The sequence below is a fragment of the Rattus norvegicus genome, chromosome 14, assembly GCF_036323735.1.
Source record: "Rattus norvegicus strain BN/NHsdMcwi chromosome 14, GRCr8, whole genome shotgun sequence".
In the NCBI taxonomy this organism is placed as follows: domain Eukaryota; kingdom Metazoa; phylum Chordata; class Mammalia; order Rodentia; family Muridae; genus Rattus; species Rattus norvegicus.
In genome coordinates, this window is record NC_086032.1 from 62,679,769 (window position 1) to 62,701,890 (window position 22,122).

The following is a 22,122-nucleotide window of genomic DNA, read 5'->3' on the forward strand; positions in this document are numbered from 1 at the left end:
TTAATTACATTGCAAAAGCTGGAAAACTCGGCCAAACCATTATTTTTGAAAAGGTAAATGAAAATTCCAGATTTTGGCTTCAGGTAAGGCTTGCTTCAGCAGATCAGAGCACTTGCCAAGGCTTTCGTTTCTCCCTGCCCTCTGTGATAGAGCAGACACCACCCGGAACCTTCCTAAAGCTCACCCGCCTTCATAATCAAGCTTCCGTGCATTCCTTTGCCCCAGAGGTATACACAATAAGCTGAAAATACCAGAAAGTAAATGCCCTTAGATTGCCTCTCCACCTCAGGGAATAACATTTAGTGAATAAATACCTCAGCTATCAGTGGTCCTCAATGGGACAATTAGGAGGTGTGATTTGCACTGTTTTTCTCAAAGTGTCCCCCAAGGACCGAACCCTCATTGCCCACAGGAGGCTTCCAATTCCCCCCTCATGGCTCCTGCCCTCCCCTGTCTCACTTCTTCCCATCAGTTCAACACCCCCTGCCATCCTGCCCTGTCTGCTCCCTGGGGCGTTCCCACTCAGTCTCTTCCTCTGTCCCAGAGCATCAGCAGACCTGGCATCTCTTCAAAGGGCTCTGATCAACTCATCAGATCTTTTTGAGCACAGTGTATCCGACAAAGAACTTAATGGGGACTGGCAAGATAGCTCAGTAGATAAAGGTAGCGAAGAGTTTGATTCCTGGGATCAGCATGACAGAAGGAACTGACTTAACCAGTCCATTATCAAGCCATCGATTCCTCAGGAACCGATGTGACTTTGAGGAAAGGTACTGGCTTAGTAACTGGCCTAAGTGACTCCCGTCCCTCACCAGTCTCAGGACACCCCTCCCTCCTTCTCTCTTTCCCTCTCTCCCTTTCCTGTCTCTGGGCTCTCCTAACAGAACATGGGATTCTGAGACATTTATAAATGCAGAAATTTGCTTCTCATGGTTCTGTGGGCTGGGAAGTCCAATATCAAGGCACTAGGGCCTGGTGAGGGCTCTCCGGCTATCCTTGTGAGGAGCAAAGGCAAAGCAGTGAGCAAAGCACCTTGAGAAAGGCCTTGCCTCAGTTCACAGAGAAGGTGAGACGTTAGCTCAGCCTCCTCATAAGAGGCCCAGCTCTTTGCTTTTGAGACAGGGTTTCTCTGTATAGTCCTGGCTGTCTTAGAGCTCACTCTGAAGATCAGGCTGTTCTCGAACCCAGAGATCTGCTTGCCTTTGCCTCCTGAGTGCTGGGATTAAAGGAGTGTGCCCAGCCTGAGGACCAGTTCTTAATACCTCTTAATACCACTGCTAATCTGTGTATTTAGGAGGGGACACGTTAAACACAGACTACCTTGAGTTGCCTCTGAAGTAATTCCTGCAGGTAGAGGTAGTCATGGATCAAATGCTAACCTCTGAGCCGGGCACAGTGGCACACACCAGTACTGACAGCTCTCGGAGGTAACAGCATGTGAATCACAAGTTTCCCTTGGATGTAGGGAGCATGAGAAGGAAGTATGTGATCCCATAGCCAGGGAAGCTGGCCCCTTCATTGCCCACAAGAGCTGGAGAGGATCGGGCAGGCAACATCACCCTGTGAACAAACACAGTCTTCAGAAGACTCCATCTCCTCACTCTGAGCAGGAGACTCTCTGAATACAGCAGCTCCCAAAACGTCCTGCTAGATCGCTCCAGTCAGCAGCCTCAGTTTTTCCTCTCAAAACAAGGACTCCAACCCAGGTTCTGAAAGAGTCATAGGCTCTATATTCACTTATTGAGAACTTATGTGCTGAGCTTCAGTAGATGGCAACCCTTCCCTGAGCACAGGGCATACATCAGAGGGAGGAAGGGAGGAAGGGAGGAAGGGAGGAAGGGAGGAAGGGAGGGAGGAACGGAGGGAGGGGGGAGGGAGGGAGGGAAGAAGCAAAAGAAAGAAAGAAAGAAAAAGAAAGAAAGAAAGAAGGAAAGAAAGAAAAGGAAATATTGTAGTTTGGCCAAGAGAGACCATGAAACAGAAGTTCACAAATCGAAAGTGGTCATTACAGGCATTGACAGATTCCCTTAGGGCATAAAGCAAATGGAGCCGGGGATCTTATGGGCAGGAGGTCAGGTGTGATAGTTGAGCTGAGCCTGAGCGGGGAAGGGCCCAGATGCTCAGGGACCAGGAAGGAGATAGAGTAGACCAGGACAGTAGGGCTGGGTAGAGAGGGGGTGGAGGTTTACACTATGGCCAAATGGTTACATGGGGAAGAGGATGGACTTTGTGTTTTCCCCTGAGAAGTGGGCAGGGGTTTCCAAGCAGGAGACTGGTAAAAAGAGGTCTACAGTGACCTCACCTCCTGCACTAGGAATCTCCTGAGAGACCTTAACTCTGAGCCCACGTGTGCCCCAGTGGACAGACAGCGATGGAGACGCCCAGGAACTCACTGCTTGGACCAGCTTATGCTGAGGTAGCTAAAACATGGAGTCAAAACACTGTGGGAACTGTCAGTCCTAGCTCAGTGGAGTTTACTGAGCACTGTTGTTGTGTTTGCTATTGTGACATGTGACTGGCTCTCTTAAATATCCTTGGTGACTGAGGAGTCACCCACATTTCGTAGGACACAGAGGGCACTATTTCTAGGAACTTCATTCTGCCACCCTGACTCCCCACCAACTCCAAGGCTACTGGGAATCACTGACATCTCCACAGAGTGGCTTGGTGGTGTTTCCTCTGTGGAGAATATGCCGTTCTGCCCTGGCTTTTATGTTGTGGTGCAGACACTGTCCTGTATAAGTGGGGGGCATGGAGCTGATGATTCCAGACTTGCCCAGACTTGCTTGGGCCGAGGTGCAAGCCCCCTCAGTGGCAAGAAGCCTGCTCCTGCCTTCTGAACAATACCTTCTGCTATTGTTTCTGGGGCACTGTGTCCCTCTTCAGGGCCTAGGCTGACCTAGTTTGACTGCAAGCTGCATAGGAGTGCTCCGTGCAGGATTTGTTCCCGTTTGTTTATCTTCTACTAAAAATACCCCTGAGAAGCAGAGGCACAACTGAACTGACCTTGACTCTCCCCAAACGGCCCAGGGTAGAAGCTTTTCTGGGCTCCTAACCTGCCTCGCTGTACTCCCCAAGACGTCAACTGCTTCCCTTGTGTGCTAATAAAGACGTACCTCCAAACCCAGTATGGTGGCCCACACCCGTAAGCACAGGTGAAGGCCAGAATGTTGAGGTCAAAGTTAGCCTTGGCTACACAGTGAATTTGAGGTTAGCCTGGGTTATTTGAGAACCTGTCCTCTGGAAGCTCCGTGGTAAGCTCCCAACTTATCCCTCCTTAGTGGAAGGCTTTATTTAGGCCATCAGAGGTGCACCCTCAAAGGGCATTATGGAGACCTGTTCTCTTTTCTCTCTTTGGTGACCCACCCCCCCATGAAGTGAATGGTTTTGCTGAATCATGCATTCCTATCGTGAAGTTACCACAGACCTGAAGCAATGGAGTCAATCAGTCATGTGCTGAAGCCTCCAAAGTTGAGAGCCCCAATAAAAACCTTTCCTATTTATAAATTGACCATCTCAGGTATTTTTCTTCTTTTAATTTTTACTCTTCTCTCGTACATCCCGACCTCGGCGTCCCCTCCCTCCATCCCTCCCAAAGTAACGGAAAACTGAACAATAAAAACCACTTTGATTGTTTGCAAAATTTCCAGAGGTAGTTCTGTTATTGATTTAACTCCACGCGATTAGAGGACACATCTGGTGCAGCTCGAGTCTTTTAATAGTTTTTAGGTGGTTTTGCCGTTTCTGTGTGCTAGAGGCTGCCCTCGGGTTCACTGGCTCTGTTCTGTCATCGCCACTGTAGACTGCTGGGGTAGCAAATGATTTTGTCACTTCTATCGAAATAGAGAAAACTCTTGCAAGCATTCTGATTGTGATGCTTTCTTGGGCAAACCAATACTGAGGACACAGTCCTGGTCAGGGTGAAGTTGTCTTTTTTTGCACCAGAAGGCATCAGATGAAATCTATGGCTTCCAAGTGGCTGTGACCTCTCGAGAAATGGTGCCATGGATAGAGTTAATTATTCTTGGTTGCTGGAAGTTTACAGGTTCAATTATGCTAGCAGCTGTGAACATTGGTGAGAGGTAGCCTGTGTTAGTGGACCTAAGAGAAGGTCATAGCCATAGCGACTGCACAAAAACTGCCAGGATCAAGGTTGGACTTTTGCTCCTGTGTATTGGCTGAGTCATTGGCCCACTGTCTGTTTAATATCGCTTCTTCACTGGATGCTGTCTTGTGACCTTTAGTGTAGTCTTCAAAGTTATGATGCTTTATGTCTATTCTCATGGGCTTGTCCACATCTGACTTCCCCAAACCTTCCAGCTCTCAGCCTGATTATGGTACTGTAACAAATACTCAAGTAAGGAATCAGCAAACTGTAAAAGCCTAGATAGTATTTTACTTCTTGTCTGTCATCTGGTCTCTGTGGCAACCACACCAATCTGATATTACAGTGGAAATGATGCCACACATAATATGAAAGTGAAGAGGTATGGCTGTTTGTTTAAATAAAACTTTATTTATAAAAATCAGTACTAGAGGGAGATTTGGGTCATAGGCCAGAGCTTGCTCACTTGGAATCTAAGCCCATTCTCCCTTTCCGTTGCTGTAGTCTAGTGGTGGTTCTAGGCCTATACCTACATATTAAGTCAGTAAATCAGCGGGCTGAGTTTGGACTGAATGGAAGTATGAGTTTCATACTTTATCTCATTGTAGAGGATTCTGCATGAGTTATCATAGGTGAGGGCTGAACAGGGGTCAATCAAACACTCATCAGTGGCATTGAGATCTGAGCCACTGGTCTGTGCAGACCACCCCTTACCTTCTGATCCCAGAGGGGCCTTTTCTGCCTTACAATCGAAGGTCACTGGTATCTGCTTGATTTTGTTTTGGGAGGGGGGACAAGCGTTAGCATGGCCCCCACAGTTAAGTGATGTCTGTGACCATGGTCTCAGTTTCTCCGGTGTCATGTCTCATTGGGTCTGGATGGTGTTCTGCTCTCATGGTCTTTCCCTCAGAATTCCCCCAGTGGACCACAGGTTTCCTGTAGTATCTTTCTATGTCACATCTGTGTCCAGTTTCCCATTGGGCTGCATCAAGTTTATCAATCATTTACTGTGCCCTCTGAACCCCCTGAGGCCCTGCCAAGTTTATAGCTCCTTCTTAATCATAGGTCTAACTTTCAATGTATGGGTTTTTTGAGGGGGGCATTGTTTACTTTGGAGGGAATATTATGGGCTGCTTACCCATTTTTCCAGCGTGGCAGCACGTCAGTTCTTTGCAGGCTTATTTTCCATTCACCGAGCATTCTCCTTGTGATATCTGCAATGTCTCTTACTCATTGGGTCTGGTCAATTTGACATCATTGGGAGCCTGGGGTAAACTGTGTAAGTATGCTGGAGAAAACAGGAATAATGGGTCTAAACCATTTATTTAATAGAATGGAGTGGTCAGGTCTGGATGAGCCCTCTTAGCATGGCAGTGTATTTAACAAACTCAAAGTTTAGACCGGAGAACGCTCAGACTGTCAACAGCCTTTACTGGACAGGACAGCTCTGGAATCACTTTAAAAGTCATTTCCTATGTTGATTGAGGGTCAGTGAGGCGGTGAGCTTGGACCATCAGCCTGGGCCAGCTCTGGAAACTCTTGCTGTTGGTTGGGTTGGATTAACTTGGTTTTCTGTCATCTCTGTGGCACCATGGGAGCTTCATCTCCTAGGGCAGCAAAGGGAGGAGAAATGCTTCATGCATCCAGTTAATTTGGTAGGTGACACATGAGGCTTATGCTTTTGCCTCTCATTATTCTAACATCTATTATCGTAGATGCTCCTTCAGACTCTAACATGTACAGTTCAGTTTCCTGCCATTTCTTGGGGTGACTATAAAAGCAAAGATTGCCTGAGCCATTTTTGAGGGTACAATTCAAAATGGTGAATGACTCCATCCATCTCATGAAACCGTCATCCCGAAACTCTGAATCTTTGTACCCATTAGGAGAAACTCCCTGAGTCCCTCTTGCCTCGTTCTCTAGCAACCACTGTTCTATTTCTTATTTTTGCAATTTTGAGGTCTCCAGGTTTTTCATATGAATGGAATCATATAGTATTTGTTTTTGAGGCTGAGTTTTTTTTAAAGATTTATTTATTTAATGTATATGAGTACACTGTAGCTGTCTTCAGACACACCAGAAGAGGGCATCGGATCTCATTACAGATGGTTATGAGCCACCATGTGTTGCTGGGAATTGAATTCAGGACCTCTGGAAGAGCAGTTAGTGCTTTTAACGGCTGAGCCATCTCTCCAGCCCTTGAGGCTGAGTTTTAGGTAGCCCACGATGGCCTTGAACTCATGATGTAGCCAAGGATGGCCTTACTCTGATCCTAATGCCTCTATCTCCCAAGTGCTAGGATTACAGGTGTGGACCATTCAGTCCAGCTTGGCATTTGTCTCTCTGTGAATGGTTTGTGTCACTTGACCTAGTGTCTTCAAGGTTCACCCACGTTACATGCTGCATATGTAGAGCTGACTGGAATTCTATAGCATATATAGTCTACACTTATCTTAGCCTCTCATCTCTTGGGTTATCTATGTGACTATGGTGTGAACGTTCTCTTCTATGATGTAAATGTTGCCAGGGTAATAGTGTTAAGATGTGGAGCTATGAGCAGTGGTTAGACCATGAGGGGTCTGCCTTTGTGAATGAGATACACTTCATACCATTGAAGTTCACAGTTAAACTAGTTAAGGTGTTAAATTCCATATTATATCTGTTTCTGACCACTAAAAGGGTCTCTCTCTCTCTCTCTCTCTCTCTCTCTCTCTCTCTCTCTCTCAAAAATCATTTAAATCTCCAAACCAAATTAATGCAATATTTCAGATCTCCCTTAGTTCGAAGCCTGCCTCAGCTACATAGTGAGCTCTGAACTAACCAGGTCTACCCAGTGAGGCCCTGTCTCAAAAACAAAACAAAACAAAATAAAACAAAATAAAACAAAACAAAACCAACCAACCAACCAAACAAAAAACCAACCCCCCCAAAAAAACCAAAAACCAAAAAAACCAAAGGAACCAACCAAAAATCATCAACAAACACCAACGAATAAACCAGAATTGAGACTTCCGTCAGACCTCAGGCACCAGTGCTCTTGCAACTAGGTATAGGTTAGTTTATTAGTGGGGGAAGAAGCAAGGCCTGGCCCCCTCAGACCATCTTGTCCTCTGACAACTAAGGTCAGGGCTATTATGCCAGTCAACACAATCTCCTAGGGAGCCTTTCCACTGTGGGCTTCGTGAGGACTTGGATTATTAAGATGTAAATTAATAGGTACAATCCCCGGCCCTTATGTTGAACTATTCCTGAAAGGTTTCCAAGAGCTCTTCTGTTTACTGCTCTTCAAGGACATTGCAAGGAGCAAATGGCCAGGGAAAGGGCCTGAAAAGAAAACACTGTATTTATACAGTCAGGATCACAGGTGCGCTAGGGATGGGAAATGTATTTGGTTGGATAAATTATGATCAGCTACATTTCCTCTTTTTCCTCCTCTTTTTATAAAGCCACCATAAAAACCCAGAGTAAGTTACCATGAAAAGCTATAATAATGCTAATTTTGTTCCCATTTCTTGGCTTTTCCCACTAGACTCGAGGCTCTTTAATATAACTTTAAAATTTTTTCCCATTAATAATGCCCTTTCTTTTGGACCCTGAACTTTTGAAGTCGTATTATTATGTCCCTCCATGACTGACGGCAGCATATTTGGTGTTTAAAAATCAACTGCTAATGCGTGACAGCGCATCCCCAAGGGCCATGCTGTCCACCCCCGACCCCCTCACCCCCCTCGCCCGAGTTTAAAAGCTTCCAAAATTGAGTGAGGATGAATCATGCTGAATGGAGCATTCGGGGCGGCTTGCCCTGTAAACTCTTGGCAAGGAGCAGATCTGGAAGATAGGAACACATTAAATGAGGAGGCACACATGTAATCTGTCACTTGCTGCCTGCAGTCTGGGGGCCAACTAGATATCACTGGTACCCACGAGTGTGCTAATAAACCATCCTAAGGGCCAATGTCCTCTATATCGTCCCAGGCCCTGGCCCCTGCTCCTTCCTTCTAAACATAGGTCCTGGTGACACTTTTGGGAAAAGCCTTACTATTGTCTCAAAAGTCATATATTAGAACTATAATTCCTTGATGATATGGCACTGGGAGTTGGCATCTGATGCGACTTGGCGGCTATCCTGACAAAAATCACACCATGTGGCAGATCTCACATGGGAGGGCTTTTATTAAAGGGGAGGAAACACAGAGGTGGCCTCTGAGAGAGAAAAAGAGAGTGGAGGGAGGGAGAACATGACTTTTATTGGGGCCTTGACACATGTGAAGGGGAGAAGGGACAGGGACGACAATGTGCCTCTTCTTGGGCAGCTAATGATGATGTGTCTCGTCGTGGGGTCCTTCAAAAGCTGGCTGTAAAGATGCCTGACTGTTGCGGAGTCACTTTCAGAGCTGTCCGTGGATGTGCCTGATTGTCAACTGTGCCTGATGCCAGCATAAACCTAAACAGTCACCATGGAAACCAGTGTAGAGGTTCCTCAAAAGCAAAAGTTAGCAATACCATATTACCAGCTCAACCATGCCTGGGCGTCTATCCAAAGGGCCCTGTGCCCTACCCTAGAGATAGCCACACGGATCTACACATTGCTGCCCTATTCACAATGTTAGGAATTGGAGTCAGCATAGATGTCCATTGGGTGTGGAACAGACAAGGAAAACGTGGAACATGAGCACAATGTCATTCTCTTTGTAACTAAAGGAAAGTGGGATTTTAAAATTTGCAGGAAGATGAATGGGATCCGGAAATATAATACCAGGTGAGGTAACCTAGGCCTGGAAAGACAAATGTCTGGTACTCTCTTTTATATGTAGATTTTAGATTTACTTTTTGATAGCGGATTTAAGTTGGAGTAAATCAAGGCCAGATGGCAAAAAAAGGAGCAGAGAGAGAGAGAGAGAGAGAGAGAGAGAGAGAGAGAGAGAGAGAGAGAGAAGTATGTGAGGTGGGGAGAAATTTAAAGGAGAGGAAGACAGGATTTAAGTTAGCTATATGTTGCTATGACAAAACACCATGACCAAAATCAATTTGAAGGAAAAAAGGATTTATTTGATTTTACAGCTTAGTCCATCACTCAGGGAGGTCGGCAGGAACTCAAGACAGGAACAGAAGCAGAGGTGGTGGAATGGTGCAGTAAATATTAGTAATACCCTCCAACCCTCGCTTGCCGGAGGAGTCATGGAGTCATATGGCATTAGCGAGGTATTTTCAATTCAGTCAGCAAAGAGTTTCACCTGCTAAACTCCCAATCTCTATCCCACGCTGTCACCGGCTACTGTCTGAGCCCAGCAGCAACCTCTCCATCCATCTAGTTCCCAAGGTGGGTCACTGCCATGCCAGTTTCATACAGAGACCACCTATCTCGTGGCTCTCTTACTGTGGACCCTGCAACCGCCCCCTGCGGTCACTGTCTCAACTCACACCAGCCGGACCAAATCAAAACTCCAGAAGCTTATAACTTAACAGTCAGATTTATCTAAGTAATTTATCTCAGTAAATTTACATTCTATAAAGCGTCGACACAATAAACTCGGAGCCAATTGATAATGATATAAACCCACCCAGATAAGATAAATTGACCTATAGAAATCTATCCCCTAAGAAATATTCATAACAACCTGTGGCCATTTGTGACTACACGGATCTGGGTCGTCCTTCTCTGCCTCCATCTTGGTTCCTCTCTCTCCCCTCCCCTCCCCTCCCCTCCTTTCCCCTCTTCTCTCTTTTTCTCCTCTTCTCTTCTCTCTTCTCTCTTCTCTCTTCTCTTTTCTCTTCTCCTTCTCCCTCTCCCTCTCTCTCTCTTCAAAACTCTGTCCCCGCCCCCTTTCTCACTGTTCAATCATAGGCCCTGCCTCATCCTGTGCCAGCCCCCATAAAGACATGCATAAAGACAACAATCCACACTTCGCCCTTTCTCTCTATTTAAAAAAGGAACCTTTCTCTCAAATGTCAGCTGAGCACAGCCATTACCATTTTGTAACAACAATGGAAGAATGCTGCTTCTTGATTTGTTCCCCATGGGTTGCTCGACTTGCTTTCTATACACCCAAGGAATGCCTGCCCAGTGACGTGAGCCCTTCCACGTCAATCATTACAGACTTTCCTACAGGCAAATCTTACAGAGCATTTTCTCAATTGAGAGTCCCTCTTCCCAAATGATATTAGTGAAAGACCACCGGGGTGGGAAAGACCCCCACCTCAAATCTCAAGACGATGCAACCCCCAAAAACTCACGAGAAACTGGTCTTGATGTAATAAACAAGAGGTGTATTTGAGGAACCAGAGCTCTGGGGACGACACGTATCTCACATAGGAGATAGAGGAGTCGACTCCGAGCCCAATTAGGGGAAGGTATTTATAGGGAAAATTACATAGGCAGTTGGCAACAGTCAGACAAAGCAATTTCATTGGTTTGTAACTTGGGCTCAGTTCAACTCTAGGCCACCCTGCTTCTGGGGCAAGCTAACCCTAATTCTCGTTTTCCTCAGGACTGTTAAGTCAGGCCTTATCGAGGCCAGATGGTTTGTGATGGCTATAGCCAGGCTACATCCCCAAAACATGTTATGTTATTCTTTGCTGTGAGGTGCACTTGTCCTCACAGCAGGGTCAGTGGGGGATAGTTTAAAATCTTTATTCTTTCATTAGCTTGTGTCAAGTTGACAGAAAGCCAACTGGGATACATAGTAAACCACATGTAATATGAAAGTAGAAGGGGTTGAGGGAAACCAAAGGAGATGTCTGAGTTAGGTTTTTCATTGCTGTGAAGAGACACCATAACCAAGGGAACTCTTAAGGAGGAAAACATTTAACTGGGACTGGCTTACAGCTTCAGAGGTTCAATCCATTATCACCATGGCGGGAAGCATGGCAGCATCCAGGCAGACATGGCCGAGAGTTCTACATCTTGATCCAAAGGCAGCCAGGAGGGGCTTGTCCTATGCAGGTAGCCAGGAGGAGGATCTGGCCACACTTGAACATGTATATGAGGCTTCAAAGCCCCACCTCCACAGTGACAAACTCCCTCTGACAAGGTTACACCTCCTCCAACAAAGCCATAGTTCCTAATAGTGCCACTTTCCGTGGGCCTGGCATATACAAACCACCACAGTAGGGATTGTTTAAAGGAGAATGGAGGTGAGGTTGGAGAAAAGGTGGAGGTGCTGGGAGGGGGTGTCAACTAAAACTAAGAACGTATGAAAAAGCTATACAGAAACCTACTAGTTTATAACTCAATTAAAACTATGTTTTTTCTTTCTTTTTATCTTTCTTTCTAAAGATTGAATAGAAGTACTCTGTATAGGTAGCTAACATTGTTCCCAGAATTCATAGGTTTTTGAACCCATATCATGTTGCCGGGAGTGGGATATTTCCCAATAAGTTGTTGGCCAGAGAGCCCCAGAAGCTCCCCCAAACAATATAGGTTACTACCATTGTTCTTGGATGCTCACCAGAACCAGACAATAAGATCCTAGACACAAGACAGCACTGGAATTGAGCTGGGAGATTCTTCCATAATTAGCTTTCACAGTGCTAGAAGATGCCATATGTAAGCGGTTGGTAGGGAGGGAAGTCATCAATGAACACACCAAGCTATATCTTCTATGTACTACAATTTAACTGCCTTAGCATGATATGCCCATGGATACAATACTGGCTCAAATATTTTGGGATTAATCAACCACTATCTGATTGGATTTGAGGCCAATTCCATGGTAGGAAATACATGCTTGGTACTATATAGAACTGCTCAAAAGTCTATGGCTAGGCAAATCACAGGTGTTATGGGGGAAATCACCTACTGATATTCAAAGGAACACGTAGTTAAAATTCCTTCTAAATATTTCTGGTTATACCCACAGACTAGGGTGGCCCTCCGCCTTGGTCAGAGAAACCTTTTCAGAAGCAGATGATGGATGAAGTACTGAGTATGAATGACTGCTGAGGACTTCGACCCAAAAGAAAGTTCCTTCTGGAATCCAGGGAGCATCACGGAAGAGAGGATGGAAGTCAAAAGATGAGAAGAACTTAGTCAGGAGAGGAAGGCTGGGGAGATGGTTCAGTAGGTTCAGATGGTTCAGTAGGTTCATGCTTATGTCTAAAGCATGGGCCATGAGCCATGTAACGAGTGTAACAAGCCAGGCGTGGTGGTACACACTTACAGCCCTAGGCCTGGGGCAGGGTGAGGACAGGAGGATCCTGGGTGCCTACTGACTGCCAGTCTAGCTCATCAGTGAGCTTCAGCTCCAGTGTGTGACTCTACTTCAGCTCTCTCTTCTACATACCCACATGATCCGCTTCCCCAGTGCATCCTTTGAGCCTTTCGACTTTTCTTGAGGACATTCCCCACTGTCCCATGCTGTCTAAGTGCTGGTGCTGGCCAGCACTTGCTGATTTTTCGTGGTAGGTCTCTTAAATCATCTGCTGTAACCGACCGCCTGCCACTCCTCTGCCTGGGAATTTACAGTCTAGTTAAAGTCACATCCATGAAAGGGGAGGGAACGAAGTCTCTCTCTCTCCCTTCGAGCCCCCAAATTGATTTGGCACTGGAAGCCACTGTTATATTTTATACTGAGTCTTCTGAATCAGTTCATTGAATTTTAGCTGTAGCTATATAAAATCCTCTCCAGCGAAGTTATTTGGCCATATTGCGGATGGCTCTGCCGTGATCCATCAATGCCACTAACTATCAGCAATAAAGAAAAATTCTTTTTCTCTTTTCAGTGTAATGAATTTTCTAAACTCAGACTGAACTTTGGAAGGCACTTTGCTATTCCTTTAATTTTAAAAATAGGAGCATTTTGAGACGCACTGTGAAACCTATAGGAGGGTGGCAGCAAAAGTTGCTTGTTTCCTATGTTGGAGGAAGATCGTTGAAAGGATTTAGGCAACTGTGGTTTGGAGATCATGGCAGGGGAGGTGGGATTTGGAGAAGGAGCTCATGGGAATTCCATTCAACAGATCTGACTATGTGACCAGGCTTCGGAGGGAGGAATCTGGCAAACAAGGGGCAGGTATGAGTTGAGATTAGTTCAATTTATTACATCAGCCAAGGGGGAAAGTTAGCTCAATTTATCCAACAAAACAGTTGTAATGCCTTGCATGGGAAACTGACCTCCAGGATAGTGAGGAAGCTGTTGACATCAACAATTGAAAGCAGAACAAAGAGGCTCAGGTGGAGAAGGTAGGTGATATCAGCAAAAGGGGATAATTTAGCTCAGACAGAAAAGGTAGGGTTACACCCTAATATCCAGAGGCTTCTCTTTCAAAGCTGCATCTGGAATTCTTACAAACACAAATTGGAGGCAAACCTTTAGGCCAATCAGAAAACCTGCATTAATATCACCTTACTGAACAAGCTGGTGGCTGTGAAACTCTTGCTCAGTGCCGGAATAACTGGGTAAAAGGATATTTTAACCAGTTCTGTGGTCTCCTTAGATGTCCTTACTGTTAACACCCTTCCTCAAGAAGTCACCGTTTAGGGAACCCTTCTTGCTAGTTGTACAATGACATTTAGCCAAACTACAGTCAAGCAAAGAACAGTGTTGGAAAAAGATTAATTTTTGTTAATGTGCGTGCGTGCGTGCTTGTGTGTGTATGTGTGTGTGTGTGTGTGTGCGTGTGTGTGAGTGTGTGTGTGAGTGTATGATATGTGTGCACATGCTTACAGAGGCCAGAAAGGGCATTGGCTACTCCAGAGCAGGAGTTTGTATGCAGTTGTGAGTGCTGCCTGAACTTGGGTCCTCTGGAAGGGCAGCAAGCACAGTTAGCTGTGAGCTGTCTCTTCAGCCCTAGAAGACTATCTTTGCAAATAAATGTTTAGCAGCACCCTCTCTTTGTCACAATAGTCACATTGCATTTATAACCAGGAAACGCTCCCAGATGTTCGTGTTAGCATTCCATCAATATGACAAATGCTGGTGCCCTGAGAAGTCAGAACCGTGGAGGAAATGCTGACTTGGTGTTCATAATTTCAGCTATTGCTTTGTGCTTGTGCTGAGGTGTAGCACGAGAGCATAGTGGTGGGAGTCTGTCCACAATGGAGCGAAGCTGCTCACTTCATGGTGGTTGGGAAGCAGAAAGAGAGGGCTCATGTTTATGACAAACTAGCTCCCTTAAGATCTAGTACAAAGCCATAAATGGGTGAACCTATCTTTGAAGGCTGAGGCCTCAATGTCCCAAATACCTCCCCTCAAACACTGCCGTACTGCGGTGGTGATGGTGGTGGCGGTGGCGGTGGCGGTAGTGGTGGCTGTGGCACATAACATAAGCTGGTGGAGAAGTGAGGCAGCATTTCAGAGCCAAAGCACAACAATAAAAACTCAGCTTCACTACATTTAGACCACATCAGGGACATTCGAAGACGAGAGATAATCTGTGTTCCATTATTTATAGCAAGCAACAAAACCAGACTGCAATGTAACAAGATTTACCGGAAGGATTTCAGAGACTTGCAGACTTGACCTGAAGATGCAAGATGAAGGCCCGGCACCCCAGCCATACACCCATTTCCTCACAGTGTCTGGGCACAGCAGTGGGGATGGCAATTGCCAGATGTGTGCATTGGAATGGCTTTGAATCCAAAGTTCCAGAACAGAGAGTGCAGTGCGGCCAAGGTTGGCTCATGTGCCCACTGCTGATTGTGTCAGACCACAGAAAAAAAGATCCAACTCACAGTAGCACATAGAATAATCATGCTCATGACCATTTCTTTGGAAAAAAATCTGAGATGCTTTGGGGTAACCTCCAAACAGCATATGTCTACTACAGATTCCATGTAAAAAAGAAAAAACATCAGTGTGAGAACACTCCCTTTTCACACAAAGTCATCATCCGAATTCTTTAATTTTTTTCCCTATAGAAAGGCCCTGAAACAATGGTTCTCAAGTTATGGTTCCCATGCCAACAGTATCAGCACCACATGATGCATCTGCTTCCTAGAGCTGCTGAACACATAGCCAGAGTGCTTACCATGTTGGAAATCTTTCTCCCACAGCGCCAGAGACCAGAGGGCCATAATGAAGTTTCCAGCTGGGTCACACATACTCGGAGGGCTGAGGAAGAATCTGGCCTTGCCTCTCCTTCATTTCTGGTGTTCCTAACAATGTTTGGTGTCTCTTGGTCTGTAGGCTCATCACTCTGGACTTTGCCTGGGTCATCACATAGCATTCTACTATGTCTCTCTGGGTCTCTCTCTGGATCTGTGAGCTGAATTTATTTTTCTTATAAAGACTCTTGTCATATTGAATTTAGACCCCAACTTAAGTCAGCAAATCTCATCGTCACTGAATAATCTGCAAAGTTGTTACTTCCAGTCAGGCCACATTCTCCACACCACACTGAAGATGGTCTATCTTATCTGAGTTCAGAAGCTAATAAGATTACACTGAGGTTCGGGATGGGTATGGATTTGGCAGGGGGTGGGGGCTGTTTCCCCAGCAAGTACAAATTCTCAGGCTTTGCCCTGGACCTATGGAGTCCCAGTCTAAGAGAGGATCCCAGCAGATAAGAAACGGAGCCCAGCAGATGCTCATGTTTGTCTCCCAACCGAGCATCCAGTTCTCACTGCAAATGTCTGGAAAACTACCTCTTGAAGGACAAAGGAAGTCTGATGGGAGAGGAAAGATGGCAGCAGGGGCAGGACCCAGGACCAATAATGGGCCTGCCCTTGAGCGCTGATGACACGGCAAGCGTTCCTTGCCTGAAATAGCCATTACCATGATTGTCGTTATCATCATCTGTTCCAGTCATTTAGGGCATCAACGGCAGGCGTCACACAGGAGCTCTCAAAACTTGCTTATATTAAAGGGCGTGCTTCCACCTTGGCAACAGATTTATAATCTTTAAAGCCGCTCCCCCTCCCCCAGCACTTAATCACCATTTCCTTCAGAGAAGTTGAAGCTTATTTTAATGGCAAAAGGAAAAAATATGTTCCTCTTTTTTCCCATAGAATTTCCTCCTCATTGGGGCATCACTTCTCTGACACCAGCAACTGACATATGGTATAAAGACATTCTCAGGGCCTGGGTGAACTGAATAGACACGACTCGGAGATTGGGGGGCAGGTGAACTATGGGTATTTCACTATGATTGAACTTCAGGCTACCTATCAATCAATCCATCAGCCACAAAGAGGTTTCAAGCGTGTCCACGTTCCATGAGAAGCAGTTTCGTAGAAGAACAGGAAGGCATGTACAAAAATACTAAATACTAACAACAATGGCTAACATTGATTATCAGTTTGATTGGACTGGAACATGTCTAAACGGTAAGCAAAGCACACCATTAGCTATGTATGAGGTTGTTTACAGAAACAGTGGGCATGTTGAGCTCATTCTGAATGCAGACTTCGCAGTCTGCTAGGACGGACGCTGACTAGAAAATGCAGAGGAGGCCTGTCAGGCAGGCACACTTTCTCTTACACTCTCTACTTTCTGGCCACAATGAAGAGACCAACTTAACACCAGGGTGTCCTTCTGCCATCATCTGCCTCACCTTGGTCCAAAAACATAGAGGCTGCAGACCATAACGTCTGAAACTGTGAGCCAAAATAAATCCTCCCTCCCTCAAACTGTATCTCTTAAATCATTTGTTACAACAGCAGAAAAGGTTAACACCCCCGCCCCCACCGTGCAAATATCCTTAAGAAGGCAATTCAGTGTTTAGGAAAGACTATGGATTTAGTGCCTGAAAATCTCACTCTGATTACAACTCCCTCTTCTTCCTCCAGAATGGCCTGTGCCTGAAAATACTGACTCCTTCCCAAACCCCATGTTCTCTCCCATAGGTGCCTGCCTGCTTACAGTTAGGGAGAACCAAGTGACTAATTCTGACTAATGGCTGTGAGCAGAATCATGAAAACTAATGTAGTTGTTTAAAGTCACTAAATTGGGGACACATGACAGTAGATAGGTAAAACACCCTTGGATCCTTCATCACGTTTGTTCTTCATTATAGCTCTTCTCTCAACAAGAAGTTGAATCATCACTGGTTTGTCAACTACATGTCATCACTTGAGTCTCTGTCTTCTAAATATAAACTCTACGGAGAAAGAGATTTTGATTTCCTCACTATACTAATCTCAACTTTTAGGAAAATACTCAAGTCTACTTTAGGACTAAATATTTGTTGAACTAGTTAATATAATAGGAGTGTTAGCTGATGCATGAGGCTTACTTGACCACAACACAACAAAACCGAAAACCTCATATTCAGATGTTCTCTTGGCTGGAGCAATGGCTCAGTAGTTAACACTCGTTGATCTTACAGAAGAGCCAGGTTCAATTCCCAACACTGACACGGTCTCTCAGTCATCAGTAACTCCAGCTCCAGGGGATCTGATGCTGTCTTCTGATCTCTGTGGGCACCAGGCATGCACATGGTGTACGTACAGATACATAGATCACACACACACACACACACACACACACACACACACACACACACACACCTCTCTCTCTCTATATATATATATATGTGTGTGTGTGTGTGTGTGTGTGTGTGTGTGTGTGTGTGTGCCCAAATCCAGTTGTATTTGTCTTTCATTCTTTTAAAAAGACTTTGTACTTTTGTCAACGCTAGGAATTGAGCCTGGAGCTTAGACTAAACATACATGCCACCACTGAGCTGTCCCCCCCATCCAACATTTGCCATTTAAAATAGAGGTCTGTATTGGGTTGCTAAGAAAACAGGCATTTTTTTTTTAATCCACAAAATACTCTGGTTGAAGGCCCACAGCACATTTTTAAAATGGATGGCATGGGCATTATTACCATTTGTGGGTAGCACAGAGCTATCCTGTGGGTAGGTTAATGACAAAGTACCATTTAGTCCCCTCTCTCTCCAGGATAGATTTCCAGTGCCATCCAGCCCCTCCCCTTTAAGTACATACAAGTCCATACTTCTAGGATAGCACATCCAAGCCAGGGCTGCTAGTTCCTTATTAATTCCTGAAATCCCAACAATTTTTCCATCAGGACAAATTCAAGAACAGCCCCCTCTTTGTTAGTCATCAAAGGAGACTGTTTTCCAGTAGTTTCTCCTCTGACTCACTGGCCCCGGCTGCCCCGAGTATGAGACAGACATTGGATGTGGCACACTGCAGTCACCTTTCTCTGAAACAGGTTGACTGTGATTTCTTTCATGCCTGGTTGGAGTGCAGAAGCATAATTAGATGGGGGCTCCTCTCCCTGATCATTGCTCTGATGGTTCTAAATTGGCTGGCACAGTCCCATTTTCTCTCTAAAACATCAGGACCTCGGCCTTTCTGTGTAGCCTGTGAGATTGATCACCAGGCCCCTACTCTTCTGTCTGAGCAACATTCTCTCTGGTGTTTTCAGGTATTCTGTCCTACACATTTCATTTCGGGAGCCACAGCGCTGGGTTGTAATTTAATTTTTCTAAATTTAGACTGTAGAAGGCTCACAGCCAGGGGAAGGGGGTTATAGCTTACCAGGAACCCAACTTAAGCAAAGGAAAGCCTTCTGGGAGACCTGGATTTATTTACAGAGTTTAGGGACTCAAAAGAAGGCCAAATAGACTTAGCATCCACACTTCCCTACTTCAATTTAACAGTCTCTTAAGCACAAAATCAAACACAATATAAACAATATGCTCTAGTCTTTCCTGAGTGTCTTACCTTTCCTTCTGCTGCTTCTGCCTGCCTGCTCTAGTGTCCCCCAAGACCCCATTCTGTCTTCTGTGATGACCTGTAGCTTTTTAAGGAGGAAAAAAACCTCAACAAATTCTGGGGCGGCAGGAGAAGTCTGGCAATTCTGGAAGGGAAGCTAATACAAGATCAGCCCTGTCGAAGATCTTTCTTGGAAAGAGGTCTCGGTTGTGTGAAAAAGTATTTCAGAAAACCAGCCAAGTGTCGAGAACTGAACTGGTTTTGTGTTTTGCGCTTTGCTGATGAGGAGGCTCATGTGGGGGAGCCAGATCGAGTTTGTGCAGGGGAGCTAACTGTGGTAGAGAATTCTCACCTTTCTGTGTCTTGGGTTTCCTGTCTGCGAGTTTGACATGCAGCTCCCTCCTGGGGTTCTTACGAGCACTGGAATGTGTTACTAGTTGCAGAGGGAAGTGTGGCATGTGGAGAGTGACTTCTGTCTCATATGGATAGCGAGTATGGGTGTACATGTTCCTATAGCTTCCGTGTGAGACTGAAATGCTTGGTACAAAGGATGCCATCTATAATGTTTTCAGAATTCAGAGATAGGTGACATTGGCAGATGGGATCTGGAAGGCTTAGCAGGCTCTTTTTTTTTTTTAATTATGCAAAAGCTGTCCTGGTTGCACATCTCTATAAAAGTCAAAGTCTACCTGGGCTATTCGATGAGATCAGGGATAGCCTCATGGACAACTTAGTGAGTCTCAACAAATAAATAGATGGTTTCATAAAGATTCATGAATGGAAAAGTTGACAATGGTCACACGTATTATATTTTCTTCACCTATTTCCTTTGCAAAGAGATAGGATCATGTGGCTCATCCTGGCCAATGTAGTGTGTGTGTGTGTGTGTGTGTGTGTGTGTGTGTGTGTGTGTATGTGTGTGTGTGTGTGTATGTGTGTGTGTGTGTGTGTGTATGTGCGCGTGTGTGTGTGTGTACTCACTATACTTGATGGTCTCCCCTCTCCTGCTGCTGTGATCTCCTGTCCCAGATGTTGTGGCTATTGGGGGATAGAAAGATGATCAGGGTGAGTATCCAGTGTGAATGTGGAACAGAGACACCTTCCCCTCCTGAAAATGCATACAGACCACCACAGAAAGGATATGTTGTGTGAGCAAAATACAAACCCAACATTTGCTAAATCACTGGGAGTTTATACTTAGTTTCTCATTGTTGTATTTCTTTGCCTGTCCAGTCTGACATAGAACACATTTCACACTACATACAAATACCAGGTATTACCTACACCTATGTGTATGTGTAAGACAGCGGAAGAATGAAAGCAGGACAGACACTGAAGGAATGCTAGCTGGATCAGAGACAAGTGGCAGTCAGCTACGAAAGCACCTATGCATTGCAGATGAGAGAATCTGATTTTATTAAATGTGGCATTATAGAAAGCAATGTGCTTATTCTAGTGCTTATGTTTCCTGGGAAAACTACGCAGAGAATCTAGTATAGTCAGGTCACTGAGCAAGGGGCTTCTCTGGCTTTGGGTGGTACCGACTTGGTTCAGCAGCTCTGTACTTTTCTACTGCTGTAATAAAATACAATGACCAAAAGCAAGTTAAGGAAAAGAGTTTCCTTTGGCTTGTGGTTCCAGAGGGACATCCTCTACCATGGCATGGCAAGGGGGAGGTGTTCAATCTCATTCTTCATCTACACACAGGAAACAGGAAGAGGTGTTCATCCACACACAGGAAACAGGAAGAAGGTGTTCATCCATACACAGGAAACAGAAAGAGGGTAGAGGTTACAAACTGTGAAAGCCGGCCTCCAGTGATGTGCTACACTGTAGCAAGGCTGCACCTTCCTCCAAGTCTCATAACCTTCCTAAATAGGGCCACCAACCGAGGACCAAGTATTCAAATATCTGAGCCTATGGGCGATCTTTCTTCATCCAACTCACGACAGGCTCCCTTCCTTCCCCAACACGTGTCAGAAAACAAGGCATTTTTTTGTAAGCCAATCCCAGAAAGAGATTTTTTTTTTTAATTTCAAGACAGAGATTGACTATCATGGTTTACAATCCATCTCCTCAGACCCTCTTTGCCCAGAGCAGCAGGAGCACCGAATTTCCTGTTGAAAACAGAATCCTGACTCAGGCAACAGATCCTAGAAAGAGTGACCCAAATCTTTCATGCATCATGTCAAATGTTTCTGGCAAGGAAAATCTCACCCCGCTTTGCTCATCTATAAGCAAAAAGAAAACTCCAAAGTGCCCCAAAATGGAAAGTGGGAAAGACTAAGGATATATATATATATACACAAATATATATACACATATATGTATATATTTATATGTATGTATATATGTATGTATATACATATATATAATTATATAACATATATTTATATATATTATGTGTGTATCTATGCAAGTATATATATTGTGTGTGTGCATGCATGTGTGGGTAAAAAATAATGTATGTATATATGTATGTGTGTGTATTTCTTGTATAGTAAAATCCATTTCAGGGGTTAAAGATATATTAGTAGTTAAAACATTTATTGCTCTTCTCTTCCCAACACCAACTGTAATTCCAGGACCACAGCATCCAACACCCTCTTCTGGCCTCCTGGCACATGCCCCCACCCATGTCTGTACATACAGAGACACCTACACACAAATAAAAACAAAATAAATATTTTTAAAAAGAAGTCAATAAATATCTGTTAGAAAAATAGGAAGCCAAAGCTTAGTACCAGCTTTTCAGTAGCAACGTGTTGAGAAGAAAGGTATTTGTGGAACAGTGCTAGGGGTGGGGAGGGATGGGGAGGGATGGTGTTCCTCCAAACACCTTACATCTCCTTCCCAGAAATGTGGGCAAATGTCACCTCCAATATTCAGCTAAAAGGGACACTAATCAATCACCTTTCCTTGGCCAGTACCCAGTTGTATCTAATTTTCCATTTTCTTTCCTCTTCAGCATGCTTGATGTAGGCAGAATGGTGACCTTGGAAACTGCATGGAAGGTCACAAATCCCTAAGGCAGAAAGGGCCTGAACCCTCAGATCATCACACCGAAAGACGCTGTGAAGGAGCAGCACAAGCTCCTAATTGCTGAGCCCCCTTTCCAGTCCCTGAGGTCTTCTTCTGTCAAAAGCATGGTTTTCAGTAGCTGGAGTTAGAGATATGGAGAAGAATGTGACAAAGTCTAAGCTTGTAATCTAGCAAGAGAATACACACACACACACACACACACGTATATACATATATATACATATATATGTGTATGTGTTGTGTGTGCATGTGCATGTGTGCATGTAAAACTATGTAGGTATGTATTTCTTGCATATTAAATGTGGGCAGAAAGACAGGGAGCAATGCATTGTCCAAAGATAAGCATTGT

At 44.9% G+C, this 22,122-nt stretch overlaps 1 long non-coding RNA gene across 1 annotated transcript; it reads left to right on the forward strand.

The window, feature by feature from the left end:
* Positions 1-8,571: 8,571 nt before the first annotated feature.
* LOC134481905 (uncharacterized) lies at positions 8,572-12,821 on the forward strand. The gene is made up of 2 exons (XR_010057786.1): positions 8,572-8,864; positions 11,965-12,821. It is a non-coding gene; the product is annotated as an uncharacterized LOC134481905 (long non-coding RNA).
* Positions 12,822-22,122: the final 9,301 nt, after the last annotated feature.